The sequence below is a fragment of the Macaca nemestrina genome, chromosome 6 (assembly GCF_043159975.1).
Source record: "Macaca nemestrina isolate mMacNem1 chromosome 6, mMacNem.hap1, whole genome shotgun sequence".
In the NCBI taxonomy this organism is placed as follows: Eukaryota; Metazoa; Chordata; class Mammalia; order Primates; family Cercopithecidae; genus Macaca; species Macaca nemestrina.
Window position 1 is genome coordinate 142,510,358 of NC_092130.1, and position 16,504 is coordinate 142,526,861.

The 16,504-nt window shown below is 41.9% G+C and overlaps 1 protein-coding gene across 1 annotated transcript in view; it reads left to right on the plus strand.

The window, feature by feature from the left end:
- The first annotated feature begins 7,694 nt into the window (after positions 1-7,694).
- LOC105473100 (LIF receptor subunit alpha) overlaps positions 7,695-16,504 on the plus strand; it is a 113,809-nt gene continuing 104,999 nt past the window's right edge. The window contains exon 1 of the mRNA XM_011726731.3: positions 7,695-7,838. The gene's annotated coding sequence lies outside the window, so the exon portion shown is untranslated. The remainder of the gene's footprint in view (positions 7,839-16,504) is intronic.

Sequence of the window (16,504 nt, forward strand, 5' to 3'; positions counted from 1 at the left end):
TGGGTGATTTGGAGAACAAGTGCAGTGTTCAACCTTGACCCTGGGACTCTATAGGCTGCCATCTTGTACCCTCTTCCCTTAGGGTGATTCTTTCTTTAGGGTGGGTGGCCTGCATGCACAGTGCCTGCCTTACCCTGGGAATTGAGCGTGCGCAGTGTGTTTCGGAAGTTGTAGGCGTGCACATCTGAGGCTTTCTTCCCTTCTCCAGTGGTGTGCCCCTGGAAAGTCATACTCCGTTTTGTCTCTTAATGCGTATTCCCAGGAAGTTGCTTTTCCCAGGTGTCTGCATTCAATTAACACTTTAATGTTAACAGCTGTGGATCAGCAGGAGCTTGTCTCTTCCTGAGAGAGTCAGTGTGATAGTTGTCGAACCATCACCTGATATTCCTTGTGGGTGGGGGGAGAAGATCCCTTTCCTGCCCCACTCATGCCTGTCTAACTACCTGTAACAATAAGACTAGTAATCCAAGGAAAACAGTTTTAGAAGCATTGTGCTAGCTGCAGAGGGAAGTGAAATCATGAGATAAGGCACGTGTCCTTGAAGAACTCAGAATTTAGACAGGAAGATAAAAACCTAAGCAAGGAATTAGAATTTAGTCCACTAGTGCTGGAAAACAGGTATATACAATGGATGTAAGAGAAGAGGAGTATAGAGAAAAAAGGAAAGGTCAGAGACGGCCTCAAAGAGAAGATGATGCAGGGACTGGGGCTTGAACGACTTAATCCACTAGAATAAAGGGAGTGGGCATTCCAGGTAGTGGGTACACATGCGCTAGGGTGTGGAGTTGCGAAACAGCGTGGTCAATTATGGAGACTGACACTATTTGTACCTAAGGTATGAAGTACTACTAGGAAAATGTCTGTAAATAAGCCTACATGGAGAAGGAGGAGTGTGTGCCAAGAATTGTGTCTAGATTTTATCTGGTAGGAGACAATGAGAAGTCATTGAACTGTGGAGTAACATCATCAGCTTCCCACTTTAAAGAAAATTGTATAATGGCATTGGAGGACTGATTGGGAGGTTGTGAAACTGGACACAAGTGACTGGTTGATAAACGACTGGAATATTCAGGTGAAAAATTAAGAGTAGCCAAGAAATTGGCAGTGGAAAAGGAAAATGTGAATAGATTGACAGATGATTAAGAGGCAAATTGACTCACACACGGAGAAAGGTGGATGAGGCGTGAATGAGGCAAGGATGATGCGGTGGTTTCTAGCTTGGATGGGCATTGGTGTTATCCAGCAGTGAGAACACAGGGGACAGAACAGAGTCAGTCTGGGTAGAAGAGAGTAGCTTCAGTTGGGGGTATATTGATTTTTAGGTTCTTATTTAATTTATAGGTAGAGTTACAGGTCTGGAGTTTAGGCTAGAGATACATATTTGGGAGTTGTCAGCCTAAAAATAGTATCTCAAGCCATGGGAGTGGATGAGATCACCCAGCAAAGTGAAAAAGGAAATGCAAAGATGTGAGCCAAGTGCAGAACCCTGGAGAACAAATGTCAAGTGAGCTTGGAGGAAGGAGACAGGAGGTCCCAGTGGAAGGATCTGGCAAGGCCTCATGGAAATGTAGTCTGGAAATCAGTACATATGTTCTGTTCCTGACCCTGTAAGGAGTGCACGAACCCAGGTAAGAGCTATGCCATGGCGGGAACTTAGGGTCCAGGAGAGAAATCCTGAACTGACAGCAGACCCACCTGCACCTGGCATCTCTTTCTCTTCCCATCTTTGCTCCAGTCCTTCAAGTTTGTGTCCTGACTGACTTACCCTTGTTGTAGTCAGTTCAGGCTGCTATAACCAAACACCACAGACTGGGTGGCTTAAGCAACAGACATTTTATTTCTCATAGTTCTAGGGGTTGGGAAGGCCAAGATCAAGGTGTCAGCAGACAAGGTTTCTAGAGAGGGCTTGCTTTCCGGTTCATAGACAGCAGTATTCTCACTGTGTCCTCACATGGCAGAAAGAGGAAGCAAGCTCTCTCAGGACTGTCTTTAAGGACACTAATCCCATGCATAAAGGCTCCATCTTGTAACCTCATCTAATCCTAAATACCTCACAAAGACCTCACTTCCTACTATCATTACATTAGAGGACAGGGTTTCAACATATGAATTTTGAGCAGGACACAAGCATTCAGTCCGCGACACCCACTAAGGTCAGTGTTAGCCCTGTGTGTCCTGTTCTACCTTTGTCCTTGTGTAGTTTACTAGACTAATGTTTGCTTCTAGTATCAACCCTGGGCTACTGGCCACATTGTTAAAAAGTGGCCCAGAATTCAGCTTCCTCCCCCAGTTTCAGAGAATCAGGCCCAAAATGATCAGGAAAGACATCAGGGCTTGCGTCATCATCCCAGAAGCCATAGCTGAGACCGTGGATGAGACTGTCAAGGTAGAACCTGAAAAAGGAGAGGAGAGGGACAAAGAGAAATTTGAACAATAATCTTCTTTTAGGGGACTAAGAGAGGAAAAGGAGCCAGGAAGGGAAGCTGAAAGTAATATTCAGCAAAGAAGTCTGAGAAAGAACCAAGAGAACACAGTGATATGAAAGACAAGGATGGCAACTGTTCAGTGAATGAGGGGAACTAGTAGTGCTGAATGCTAGAGATTGTGGAAGGTGACTTGAGAATAGGCCAGTAGATTTGGCAATGCAGAAGTTGCAGACAACTTGCTAAAGAGACATTTCAGTCCTGTGATGCTGGCAGAACCCAAATAGTTAAAACTAAAGGAAGTAGAGACAAAAGGAAAGCTGTGGTAACGGAGAGTCAGACTCTGTAGAGTATCTGAAGACATTTATTCTGAGCCAAATATGTGTGACCAATGGCCCATAATACAGCCCTCAGAAGATCCTGAGAATATGTGTCCAAGGTGCTTGGGGTACAGCTTGGTTTTATACATTTTAGGGAAGCATGATGAACCATCAATCAAATACATGTAAGATGTACATTTGTTCAGTCTGGAAAGGTGGGACAACTGGAAGCAGGGGGCTTCCAGGTCATAGGTAGATTAGAAGATTTTCTGATTGGCAATTGGTTGAAAGAGTTAAGTTATTGTCTAAAGACTTAGGAATGTCTGGGTTAAGATAAGGGATTGTGGAGACCAAGGTTTTATCATGCAGATGAAGCCCCCAGGTAGCAAGCTTCAGAGAGAATAGATTGTAAAAATGTTTCTTATCAGACTTAAAGAGTCTGCTCTATCAGTATATTTCTAACAGGGACGAAGGTACAATGAGGCATGTCTGACCCTCCCTTCTCATCATAGCCTGAACTAGTTTTTCAGGTTAACTTTGGAATGCCCTTACTGAGAGGATGGGTCCATTCAGATGGTCAGAAGGCTTAGAATTTTATTTTTGGTTTATAGCTATTTCCAGAAGTTTAATGATGGAGGGAAAAGGTTTAATTAATTTGTTAATTAAATGCTTAAGCATTTTTAAAATTTTTGTAAAGTATCTAAAGCTGTCCCCAACACCAAAGAGTCTGTAAACTAATTGAGAAGATAAGTTATAGATTAAAAAATTAACTGAAAACACAAGACATTGAGAGATTATTTGGCACTTTCCATACCAGGCCTGTTTCCACTCCACACTTTTATCCCTCTCTAATTTCATTCACTCTCACAGCTTCAAAGACCACCTGTAACATAGGCCCTATGTACTAATGATGACTCCCAAACTGTGCTTTGGATCCTGACCTTCCCACTGATCTCCAGGTTCTCAAGGTCTATGCTTCAAACTGCACCCTGAGGACTTCCATCTCAACTATTATCATACCCTATGGATTCTGTGACAGAGCCAGTGACCCTTTCAGTAATGGTGCCAGGAAGTCCAGCTTGGGGTCACTCTATTGAAAATGCATATCTTAGCTCTAGGACTTTAAGGCAATGGGTTTCTGTTTCCTGGAGAGCTAGGTGCTGCCTTTGGTTTATGCTATAGATGTCAGAATGGGAAACCCTTGTTTTTATACAACCCTTATCCCTGACTCACTTTCTGTCTTTACTCTTTGTTTTTTCTGTGACTCATTTCTAAGTTATGCTCTTTCTACTGGTAACACAGCTCCTGGGGGAAGCCTGCTCATTCTCTTTCCTGGCCATAGGTCTAGATAATGTTTAGGACCCAGAAGAGGGCATGGAAGAAGGTTATACCCATTTGTCATCTGAGAAATCCATGCACTTTTCTACAAGATAAGAATAATCATAACTATCTCAAAGAAGGTAAAGTGGATGAAAGGAGATAATGAGTGCACATTATCTTATGGTTTTAACCAATATTTATTGAGGTTTCAGTATGCACCAGGCATTGTGCTAGGCATAGACACCTGCCTAAGAGTTCCTTATGGACAAGGAAGTAAATTATTATAGCAAAGTGGGAACGATGCTGCAATAGGAGTAAGATACATCCTATGCTAGGGGAAGTGCAGAAAAGGGGCAAGCAGCCCAGTGTTGAGGAAGTTAGGGCGGACATCGTGGAGGAGCTGAGAATGAGTAGCTGTTAGCCACTTGAGGGGTGTCAGGGGAAGGGGCAGGAGGGGGTGATGCAGGCCTGCAGAGAAAAAGCTCAGTGGGTTGGGAACAGCTATCAGTGATTCACTATGGCTGACACTAGGGATGTTAGGTAGAATGTGGCAGGAGCCATATTGAAAGTGTGCCTTTTGGGAGGCCGAGGCAGGCAGATCACCTAAGGTCAGGAGTTCAAGACCAGCCTGGCCAACAGGGTGAAATCCCATCTCTACAAAAATACAAAAATTAGCCAGGCATGGTGGTGCATGCCTGTAATTCCAGCTACTTGGGAGGCTGAGGTGGGAGAAATGCTTGAACCCGGGAGGGGTAGGTTGCAGTGCACCAAGATTGCACCATTGTACTCCAGCCCGGGCAACAGAGCAAGACTCTCTCTGTTTAAAAAAAAAAAAAAAGTGTGCCTTAAAATACAAGGATATTTCTATTTTATCCTGAAGGCAATAAGAAACCAGTCTTAGCCATGGAGTCACTGCCGTAGATTTGTTTCTTAGAAAAAAATACATGAATCCTGGATGCAGCTGAGGAAAGTGAGTGAATTTCTAGAGTCTAATAAGTGTTTCTCAACCTTTTTTTTTTTTCATTATCACCTCCTAAGGAGGCTTTTTAGACATTATTTTCCCAAGCAACCCACCAATCCCCATGAAACTTTAATACCCCAGAAATGCTATCTATGTCTTTATGCACTGTATGTGCTTTACGCACAAAATAAATAACTTTCTTGCTCCATCCACCCCCACTCAACAACCAACTTTCACCTTCTGAGGACTGCTAATATGACATCCCTCTAGACTAAGCCCATGAAATACTTGCCCACCACTGCCATGCTCCGTCTCCAGCTGGTCATCTACCAGCATCCTAGCTGGATTCCCTCTTTGTCACTCTAGCACAGGGGTTCTCAACCTCTGCATTTGGGGCTGGATATTTCTTAGTTGAGCAAGGCTATCCTGTGCATTATAGGATACTGAGCAGCATCCCTGGCCTCTGCCTTTGGAAGCTAGTAGCACTCCCTCACCCAGTTGTGACAACCAAAAATGTCTTCAGACATTGCCAACATCCCCTAATTGAGGTCCACTACTTTGGTGCTTTAGTCCCTAGTTCGTCTACTCCTACAAGCAAAATATGCAATTACAGTGACTAATTTTTCCTCCCCAGAGAGATAGCACCTCTGGGCTGGAGGGATGCTAGGAAGGAAAAGTCCTTGTCCTTTTGGCATCCTCTCACCCCACGAACTACTTCTGTGTCTTTTCTTTTGTAACTCTGAACTCTCCAGTTCAGGCCTCCAGGTCCTAAGTTCATAATCTCATTACAACTAATCCTGTTTACAGCCATTCTCTTGGCAGAACAATCTTGTCTGGACCAAGGCTCTTTCCTTACCACCCAGTGTTCTTGTTGCTCCATTGTTCCTGGGGACTGTGGCCTGGCTGAGTATAAGCTTTCATTGATAGGGTTTATCCTGTTTACAGGGAGTCTGCAGAAGGGCCTCATCAAATACTTCCATCCCTTCCTTCAATAAATGGCTCCCTTTGATCTGTGCAAGGCAAAACTTTGTTTATCAGAAGCTGGGCTTCCTCTAGCTGATGATGGGGACATCCTGTCCCAGAAAGGCTCCCCAAAATAACACCTTCTGAATTTCAGAATATTTTCAGGTTCCTCTACTTTGGAAGCATTTTTTTTTTTTTTTTCATGACATCTCTTATGGCAAGCAAAGAAAGGAGCTGATTTTGCATTTTGAAGCCCAAGGTAGCACAAAGTTGAACAGGGTCACCGCCAAAAACGAGGAAAGGACAGTGTTGATAATAATATAAACATGTGCAACTAGAACAATATATAAGATTCCGGTGTAATCCTTTTTCATATTGTCAATTTAAAACTAGAAGTTATCTAACAAGGTGAAAAAGAGGTCATGGGTGTCAGTCATCTATATAACAGGATGGTAGAAGCTAGCTGAATTATGTGGATGAATGGTAAGGGCGATTTTACATTTTCTGAGCCAGGTAAAGTGCTCTGTTTACAGCAGTGGTTCTCAAAGTGTGGTCTCTAGTCCAGCAGCATGACCTGGAAACTTTTTAGAAATGTAAGTTATCAAGCCTCATCCCAGATAGTGAATTGGAAACTCTGGAGGTGGGGCCCAGGCATCTGTAAGCTAACAAGCCCTTTAAGTGATGTGATTCTCATGCATGCTGAAGTTTGAGAACCTCTGAGCTGCCTCAATATTCCTCAAACTTCGGCGTACACAAGAATCACTTAAGAAGCTAAAATGCAGATTCCCAGATCCCATCCCTAAAGATGCAGATTCACTTGGTCTAGAGTGGACCCAGAGAAGTTTGCGTTGCTAATAAGCATCCCAGGGTGATATGGGTGCAACTGGTCCATGAACCAAGCGTCGAGGAGCATTGGCTTGTATATAAAGGAGTGGTAGAAATTGTCCGTATTGCTCCAGTCTTATTCTTTTTTTTTGTTTTGTTTTGTTTTTTGTTTTTTTGAGACGGAGTCTCGCTCTGTCGCCCAGGCTGGAGTGCAGTGGCGCGATCTCGGCTCACTGCAAGCTCCGCCTCCTGGGTTTACGCCATTCTCCTGCCTCAGCCTCCTGAGTAGCTGGGACTACAGGCGCCCGCCACCGCGCCCGGCTAATTTTTTGTATTTTTAGTAGAGACGGGGTTTCACCGTGGTCTCGATCTCCTGACCTTGTGATCCGCCCGCCTCGGCCTCCCAAAGTGCTGGGATTACAGGCGTGAGCCACCGCGCCCGGCAGCTCCAGTCTTATTCTAAAGAGGCTCCCTCCGTGGCTAAGAATGAGCCAGTATCTCAATTCATCTTCCCTTCCCAGTCATCTCATGAAGTAGGCTGCTAAGATTACCTATTGTGGCAGGTGGTTCTTTTCAGGATTACTCTAATACTAGAAGGTTAGATTGGCCCCATGGATTCCTTTCACACTGACATCTGAAGCACATTGCTAACTCCTAACCTGGGGTTGGACTCATGCTGCTGGCCTGGAGGCAAAAGCTTTTTATCCCATTACTAGTTCCTTGAACCACAATCCAAATCACAATTTGGTTTTCCCAAGAGTTTTGTTTTGCACTGCTGATGCATTCCAGTCATTGTTGGGATGCATTTTCCTTCTCCTCTTTCCCTCCAGCCCCTGGGCAATGCCACACATGTATATATAGCCTCCTAGTGTGAACTTACTCAAATCCTAACCCTCTCTCCCAGAACGTGTCTCTGCTGCAAGGCACTGGGCCCTTTGCTCTGCAGAACTGCGCTTGCAAGACCGCTATCAACTCCTAATCCCAGCTCAGAAAGGGAGCCTCTGCGACTCATTCATCACCCTCCAGGTACAGTATTGCTGGGGTTTGCTTCCTTCCTTCCTGGCTTTGTGTCCCATGTCCCCTTAAATCTAAAGGACCTGTCCCTTTAGATTTCTTTCCACTCTGCTTTAATACCAGTTGTGAGGGGCTTTCAGGGCTCTGACCTTGCCTCTTTGTCCTACAAAAGAGTATTTCTTGTGTGGTTTCCTGTGATCTGTACTCACCCAGACTTTCTCTAGTCAATCCTTGGCATCCTACAGGGACGGTCCTCCTCAGTCTTCAGGCACTGTAATGATACCAGCCCTTGTTTAGAGAGCCAGAGTAGAAATGGTCGCTTTGTACGGTTGTACAGTTTGTGCACTGTACAGACACCTGAGGAAGAGAGCAAGTGGGTAGGAAAATCCAGCTTGCACTCTGCTCACCAAGATGAGTGAAGCTGCTCTGTGGAAACCTGGAGGAAGGTACATTCTTTTGCTTTTTTTCCATGTTGGATATTGATAGAATCACATATAACTACATTAGATTATCAGCTAAAACCAGATTAGTGTGTTTTATTGTCATGTCATTGTGTATGTGAACATGAAGACTTTCAGAGTGCCTGAAAATATTTTATGAGAAATAGTTAAATAGGTTCCCTTTCTATTTTTCATTACTAGACTTTATTTCTTAGAGCAGATTTAGGTTTACAAAAACCCTGAGCACAAAGTACAGAGAGCTTCATATACCCCTGCCCACCCCATCCACCCCACTCCAAGTCTCCCCTATTATTAACTTCTTATGTTAGTGTGATACATTTGTTGCAATTGATGAATCAATATTAATAGATTAGTATGAACTAAAGTTCATAGTATTCATTACTATGTATACTATGTATACCCTTCGCGTTGTGCATTCTATGGGTTTTGACAATCATGTGATGACATATATGCACCCTTAAGGTATCTTACACAGTAGCTTCGTTGCTATTGCTAAAACTCCGCTGTGCTCCACCTGTTCATCCTCCTTTTCTTCCCTGCCTTCTCCAGGCCCTAACAACCACTGATCTTTTAACCATCTCCATTGTTTAGAGGAAAGTACACTTTTTTTCTTTGTACAAAGAACTATCTGCCAGCCAAAACCACAGGATGCTTCTGCCCAGAGGGACACCATTTTTAAAAATATGCACAAAGGTTCTATCGCAGCCAGCCAATGCCTTGAATCCAAGCTCTAACCCAATTCAAGACCTTTCCCTGGATCACATCCGTGTGTCCTGTCTCTCTTGTTTTCCCTTATCCATCTAGCACATCCTTTTCCTGGTAAACATTTCTATCTTTGTCTGTTTAGGCTGCTATAACAAAAATACCATAGTCTGGGTAGCTTAAACAAAAATCATTTATTTCTCACAGATCTGTAGGCTGGGAATTCCAAGATCAAGGCACCAGGCAGAATCAGAGCCTGGTGAGCACCCACTTCCTGGTTCTTAGAGGACTTTCTTATCATGTCTTCACATAGCAAAAGGGACAAGGGAGCTGTCTGGGGTCTCTTTTATAAGGGCACTAATCTCACTCATGAGGCCTCCACCCTCAAACCTAATCCCTTCTCCAAGGCCCCACGTGCTAATACCATCACATTAAGGGTTAGAATTTTAACATATGAATTTGAGAGAGACATAAATATTCATTCTGTCGCAATTACCTTATGCGCCCCTCTCATCTACCCACCCGTCCATCTCCCTTCTCTTCTCTGATACATCTTCTATGTCAGCCCTGTCTGAAAGCATTTTCTGCAATGATGAGAATGTTCTACCCCTGTGCGGTCCAATATAATAGCCACTGACTGCATGTGGCTATTGAGCACTTGAAATGTGTCTCATGTGACAGAACTGAATTTTGAAGTTACATTTCATTTGAATAATTTAAACTTAACTCCATGTGGCAAACAACAATTGTGTTAGACAGCACAGGTTTAAGTTTTTACCTATGCCAGATTCCCCATTCTAATAGAATTCATAAACATCCCCCCAGTATTATACTGAACATCCTCCCCTTCCCCTCCCACTTTTTTTTTTTTTTTTTTTTTTTTTTTTTTTTTTGGTTTTGAGACAGAGTCTAGCTCTGTCGCCCAGGCTGGAGTGCAGTGGCTCAATCTCGGCTCACTGCAACCTCTGCCTCCCAGGTTCAAGGGATTCTCCTGCCTCAGCCTCCTGAGTAACTGGGATTACAGGCATGCACCACTACGCCCGGCTAATTTTTGTATTTTTAGTAGAGACAGGGTTTCACCATGTTGGTCAGGCTGGTCTTGAACTCCTGGCCTCGTGATCCGCCCACCGCAGCCTCCCAAAGTGCTGGGATTACAGGCATGAGCCACCACGCTCGGCCGCTCCTTCCCCTTGATTCTTTCCTGGCTAATCAGAAAAGATACAATTCTTCCTGACCCCATTGCTGAAATAGTCAGCTACAATGTCCATTACATTTATTACCGTTAAATTTGCATATATATGTACAACTGTTATATATCCATATAAACTAAAAATAGTTTTAAAAGCATTAGTTTAATTTAATTAAACTAATTAAACTATTAGTTTTTTCTAAAAAATAGAAAAAATATGCACATATGCTGCTGTCTCATGTAACATATCTTTTTTTGTTGTTGTTCTAGACAGAGTCTTGCTCTGTCACCCAGGCTGGAATGCAGTGATGCAATCTCGGCTCACTGAAATCTCCACCTCCCAGGTTCAAGCATTTCTTATGCCTCAGCCTCCCGAGTAGCTGAGATTACAGGCATTTGCCACCACACGCGGCTAATTTTTTGTTTTTAGTAGAGACAGGGTTTCGCCATGTTGGCCAGGATGGTCTCAAACTCCTGGCCTCAACTGATCTGCCCACCTCAGCCTCCCAAAGTGCTAGGATTACAGGTGTGAGCCACTATGCCCAGACTCACATAATGTACTTAAAATTTCTTTAATTTATGAAGCTAGTTGATGTTGCTTGACTATACCTTTTAATTCTTCCCTCTTTTTTTTCTTAAAGAAATTTCCAATTTCTTTAAAATTTTCTGTTTAAAACTCTATACTCCTAGAAAACAGAGTAGAGTTACATAACTAATGCTTTATTTGGCAAAAACTACAAGGCCATAGTTAGTAAGCTAATATGTGCCAGTTCAGATGATTGTGGCACCACCTTTAAGGTATGAAAAGAGAAGAAGGGAAGAAATAATAACACTGAAAGAAATTAAGAGTTGAAGTCCAAGAGTCAGCATGGAGTGGGGTTGAGGAACTATGGACTGTGGCTCTCGGGAGGCTGGAGTTAGTGGTAAGCATGTCTGTGCCACCAACCAGTCCAGGGCATTGGTCATATCACTGAATCTCTCAGAGACTCAGCTCTCTGCTTCACAGCATGCAGGTTTTCACTAGACACTCCAATTTAAGGTGTCTTCTAGATCACAATGCTCTTTGGGTCAAACACAGTCTTAGGAATAACTAGGAAAGTTGAAACAAACTTTTGTCACACAGACTATTTCACATCATCCCACCTCCTACACCCCCTTCTCCCACCTAGCAATGTTTGTGACGAATACACCAACTTTCCTGAGGACAAGAGCAAAACAATATTTTAAGAAACAACAAAACTCAGTTCAGAGTGAGTCACTTGGCCTGACCATGGTGGCTAAACTGACCACAAAACTTTGTGAATAGTCTATATGGTGTCCTTCAAACATCTGCACAAACCTTTTATTTCCAGTGCTTTGAACAGAAATAAACACAGTCATTAAGCCAAATTCTACATTCCACAAAACAGATGAAAAGTTAAAGCATAACGTGAAGTCCAAAACATTAGTGTGGAGTCCTCAGCTGAATACCTCTTGCCAGTATGCCCATGTGAGCAGTCAGTTAAACGCCTGGTGTCTGTTACATGAGCAGTGGGAAATCTTTGCATACAAAAATGTGTGAGTTGTACTAAAGTAAAATCAGTATTCTGGATCCCTTAGTGTGCACATAATTACCACTTAGGCTTCTAAGTGAAATGGTTTGCTAATGGCAACTAAAATGTGACATGGCCCAGAGTGAAAAAATTGATTCATAACTTGGGAAGGTTTGACTAGATTGCCCTTAGGCAAGTGCCTAGAGGGTTTTCCCATCTCTCCCTAAACCTTGCTTCTGTCCCAATGTACAAAATACGAATAGGGTTGTCGTGAAGATTAAATGGAACTAGGGCAGGTCTTCTGGACAGATACTATTACAGTGCTGCAAGCCCTTCCTTCAGAATCCTTGGCACCATTACAGTTCTACATTTATTTATATCATCATTTGACTACTGTCCCTCAGCTGACTGAAGATTCCATAAGGACAGGATTTATGTCAGCTTTTTCTCAACATTGCATCACTGCCTCCTCACAGAGCCTGGCATATAAAAGGGAGTCCACAAAAATCTTTGACTGAAATGTGTAAGCCATTTGCAGTTACTGGTGTCAAATCCCTGGGTTTGGATCCTGTGTGCTTGGACGAGTAATGTTTCTGCCTCTGCCTTAGTTTCTGCTTTCTGTAAAGGGGAGATAATAATGGCATCTACTTGATTGAATAGTTGACAGTTGTACAAATTTAGTGGGATAATACTTGCAAAGAGCTTGGAACAGGGTCTGGTACATGGTGAGGACTCAATACATGCTAATGAATTTTGATGATGGTGGTGGTGGCGGTGGACATGCAATAAGTTCTTGGTAAATAATAGCTCTTCTTCTAATTGTTATTCACAGTCATCATTGAACAAGTATTTGCCTTTTGATTATCAGTCATATGGTGGTCCTCAGTTACCTATAATATCACAGGACCACTGCTTTACCTTTCTATGTTATGCCAGGCACAGAGAACAGAGGCAGTGTCAAAGGAGTTATCCAAATGATGTTAACAATGGTACACAGGTCTCTAGGGTCCAAGGAAAAGTTACCAAGTATTTTCCCACCTCCCCACTTTTATCTCCCTCTTACTTCCCAGTCCCTTCCCCCAATGCTTGTGTGGTCTTCTGGCTCTTGACCAGTCCTCCCTGGGGATTTTCAAGTCCCCAGCTTGCAAATCAGCCTCCCCTAGAGGATCAGTCTCTACTCATCATAGTCAAAGGATGTAATCTGTTCTCATGTGGAAATAATTTATTCAGAGAAGGCAAATGATCAAAGCTTGTATTTCTGTATTCAGGAGAGGAAGAGAAAATAATAGAAAAGACTTGAGGCTAATTCTAGATCCTGCATTTACTAAGTCACCTCTGATAAATTACTTGGTGAATTATGTCTTAGAAAAACCATTGTTTTGGTAGGAATAATCAATGTGGGATCCGTGTCCCGGGTTTGTAAGAATTAAATGAGTTAACTGCATAGACATTCTAGTTCCGATTAGATAAGTGAGTTTCTAAACAGTGAAAAGTAGAAATTTTGCCACACCCTGCCCTCACAATTCTAGCATTTCCAGGTTTCCAAATCTGGGAAATGTAGCTAAGGGCTTTTCCTTTCTCTAGGGACTCCCTTTACAAGTGGTGGAGCTACTTTCTGCCCAAGAACAAAGAAGGAGGGAGGACACACACACGCATTTTTTTCTCTGCCTTCTGACACTTTGCTATTGCAAATCTAATTTGGGAATTAAATTTTAATAATTCTAAAATCCCATTTCAGTACTTTCCATAAACTATTATTTAATGGAATAAGACTATCAAATCTTATCCTTAACCCTTCTCCCATTTTTTTAAATTTCATGATACCAGATTTGAATTTTATAGCATTTTCAAGAATCACTTGGGATTAATTTGGGATTCAATTTCACTTGAGAACTAGCTGTTGTAAAGTTAAATTATTTTTAATAAGCAAAATTACTTTCATCCATTTTATTTTTTTAATAGTTTAGGACCATTTACTTTGATATTCATAGTCCTCTAAAGTATAACATAAGCATTACTGTTTCTTGTTTAAACACGATCTAACAAGATCAATAGCTAACTTGTAAAAAAAAATGGGGAAAGGAGTTAGCCCTACACTTAAAGGAGGCAGTATCCCAAAGAATATGGTTTTTAAAATGAAATCAATAACAGAGCTCTTCAATGTAAAAGTATAATAAATACCAATAAACATATGCATAATTGGATCTACTTTATTTTTATGGGTAAAATGTATAAATGCATTGCTAACCTATAGATAGGTGATTTGGAGAAATAATGAAGTGCTCAGAGCGTTTCATACACTTTCTAGAGTAATTCCAGTACTAAAGAAAAATTTCCAGGTAAATTCTCAAGTTCAGATCATAATGTGCCTTTTATCCTATTATGGGCCATTTCTTTCCTGAGCATTTAAAGGACAATATCTGAGATGTGCTTGATTAATCCATAGGGATCTAAGGCCTTTTGAAAAAGGTACTCAAAGACCTAAGCAAATATACATTCTGAATTTTATAAATACTGTATTATTTACTTATTTGTCTTAGCAAAATTGCATATCTTACTAACAACTGCAACTACATGTAACATTTAATTTAAAAAACAAGTAGGGAAGAAAAATGAGGTTTAGTTAAAATTGAAAATTCGTTTCTTTTCTCTGTAATACTGACTTCTGTGAGGATTTTGAACAATGAGGTCAATAAAAGTATTTAAGCCACGGGGAATGATTGGACAGTCTCGCCATCCTGAATGATTGGACAGTCTCGCCATCCTGCATACAGTGTCCTTCATATTAAAATTCTTCCTCAAACCCTTTCTTCTCCCCTTCCTTCCTTTTCAGACTGAGCACTTGATCAGAGAAAACCTGCTTGGCTGTGTAGCTCTGAGAGTTTGGTTTCCCAGAGGACAGACTCTGGCCTCTCAACCTAGAACTTTCCATCTGTGTGACCTTGGTCTAGTGGCTTAACCTTCAGAACCTCAGTCTACTCATCTGCAACTGAGTACCCATGTCGCATGTTAATTTTGGCATTATATTGAATATTGGGGATTTTGCTAACGGGAGAATGGTTTCCATCAAAACCTCCAACTGCAGTTAACTTATGCTTTGATATAATGTTGCTCTAGGTCAAAAATAAAATAGACCTTGGGACATGTATTAATGGATAGAGTCAGAAATACAGATTCCAAATTCTACAGTAGCAACTGAGAAGGAACAGAAGGCAGGGCATGTCTCCAGGCCAGGGCCTTTGAATCCCTACACCTAATGTAGGCCCAGGCACGTGGTAAGCACTAGATATATGTGCTTTTGAAGGGTCTTTTGATGGATTTGTTAATGATAAGTTGCCCTGACTAGAATGAAGCTGGTAAAACTAGAAGGCAATAGAGATTTATGGATTAGGAGCAAAAGGTGGGAATCTAGCATGCTGGGTTCAAATTCCAGCTTTAAAGTGACTTTGGGCAATGTTATTTCTCAGATTCTGGGTTTGAATCTGATCATTCTTCTCCCTATTTGTCCCCCATCCCATATACTCTCTTAAAACAGTAACAACCACCACCACCATCTTTAATGGCTTTTCACTGCCTTCAGGACAAAGTTCCAGTGTGGCCCACAGCATCTGGTCCCTGCCTCTCTCACCAGTCTTCTCTTGCTAGTTCTCTTAGCTTAAGCAATAGTGGCCCTTTATTTTCAGTCCTTCAGAAGTGCTACCTGACTCTTTCTTGCTCCTGGGCCATCTTGTCCAATAGCATCTTGTCTCATCTGCCTGGAATGATTTTCACCTCCAGCACCAGTAACGCCTCCCTGTTTGCCGGAATAACTCTTAATGTCCAGGCTTAAACATCTTTTTTATCCGTGAGGTTTTTCTTCCCATCCCTGTCTAGGTTAGGGCCCCTGGTATATGCTCCTCAGTTTCCCTCTTTCTTGACACTCACCGCATTGGGATGTCTGTTTCCCCATTAGACTCCATGAGATATTTGTGTGTTTGTAGAGGGCTGGGGTGGGGAGGGGTAAGGGGCAGGAGGTCTACTTTTTTCAGTACTGTATTCCCAGAGTATAGTCCTGTGGCTGTTCATAAAACTCACTGAATGGATGAGTGAAGGATTTAATATCAAGAGACCAACATCAGTCTACCTCATAGACTGGTGAAGGGTAATGGAGATCAGCACAATTCTTGGCACATAGTTAGTGTTTTTTTTAAACTCAAATATGAGCGGTGCCTATAGGAATCTACATGTTAGCACTTGGAAAATGACTACAGTATCACATAAAAACACAATTTGCAAAAGATAATTATGGAATCCACATGAAAGTCTTACATCTAAGGCTTCTAAATGAATAATGAAAGGGGAATACTATAACTGCAGCTAGAATTCTAAGGTAGGATTTTCATAATGAGGACCATATTATGTACAGCTTGGTGTAACAGACTTGTATCTTCTTTTATTTAAACATTATAAGTGTAAGACTTCTTTTATTTTCAACTGACCAGGTATCTTAAGTTACAAACTTTGCTGAAAATTTAACATAGGTAGGATAGTTTGTCATGATTCTTAGCACTGGAAGAAACTGTGAGTTAAAAGAATGAGGCCATAATGTTGCTATGTCATGGGTCAGAGCCAATGTTTTAAAATTGACTTTTAATTGACACCTGCGTGACAAAAGTGAAACTCCGTCTCAAAAAAAAAAAAAATAAATAAATAAAGAAAGAAAGAAAAAGAAAAAGATAAGCAAAGAAAAAAAGAGAACCAAAAGCTTTTACCAGAACCCCAGGCAAATATCTACTTATGTCTCAGTGGCTGGGA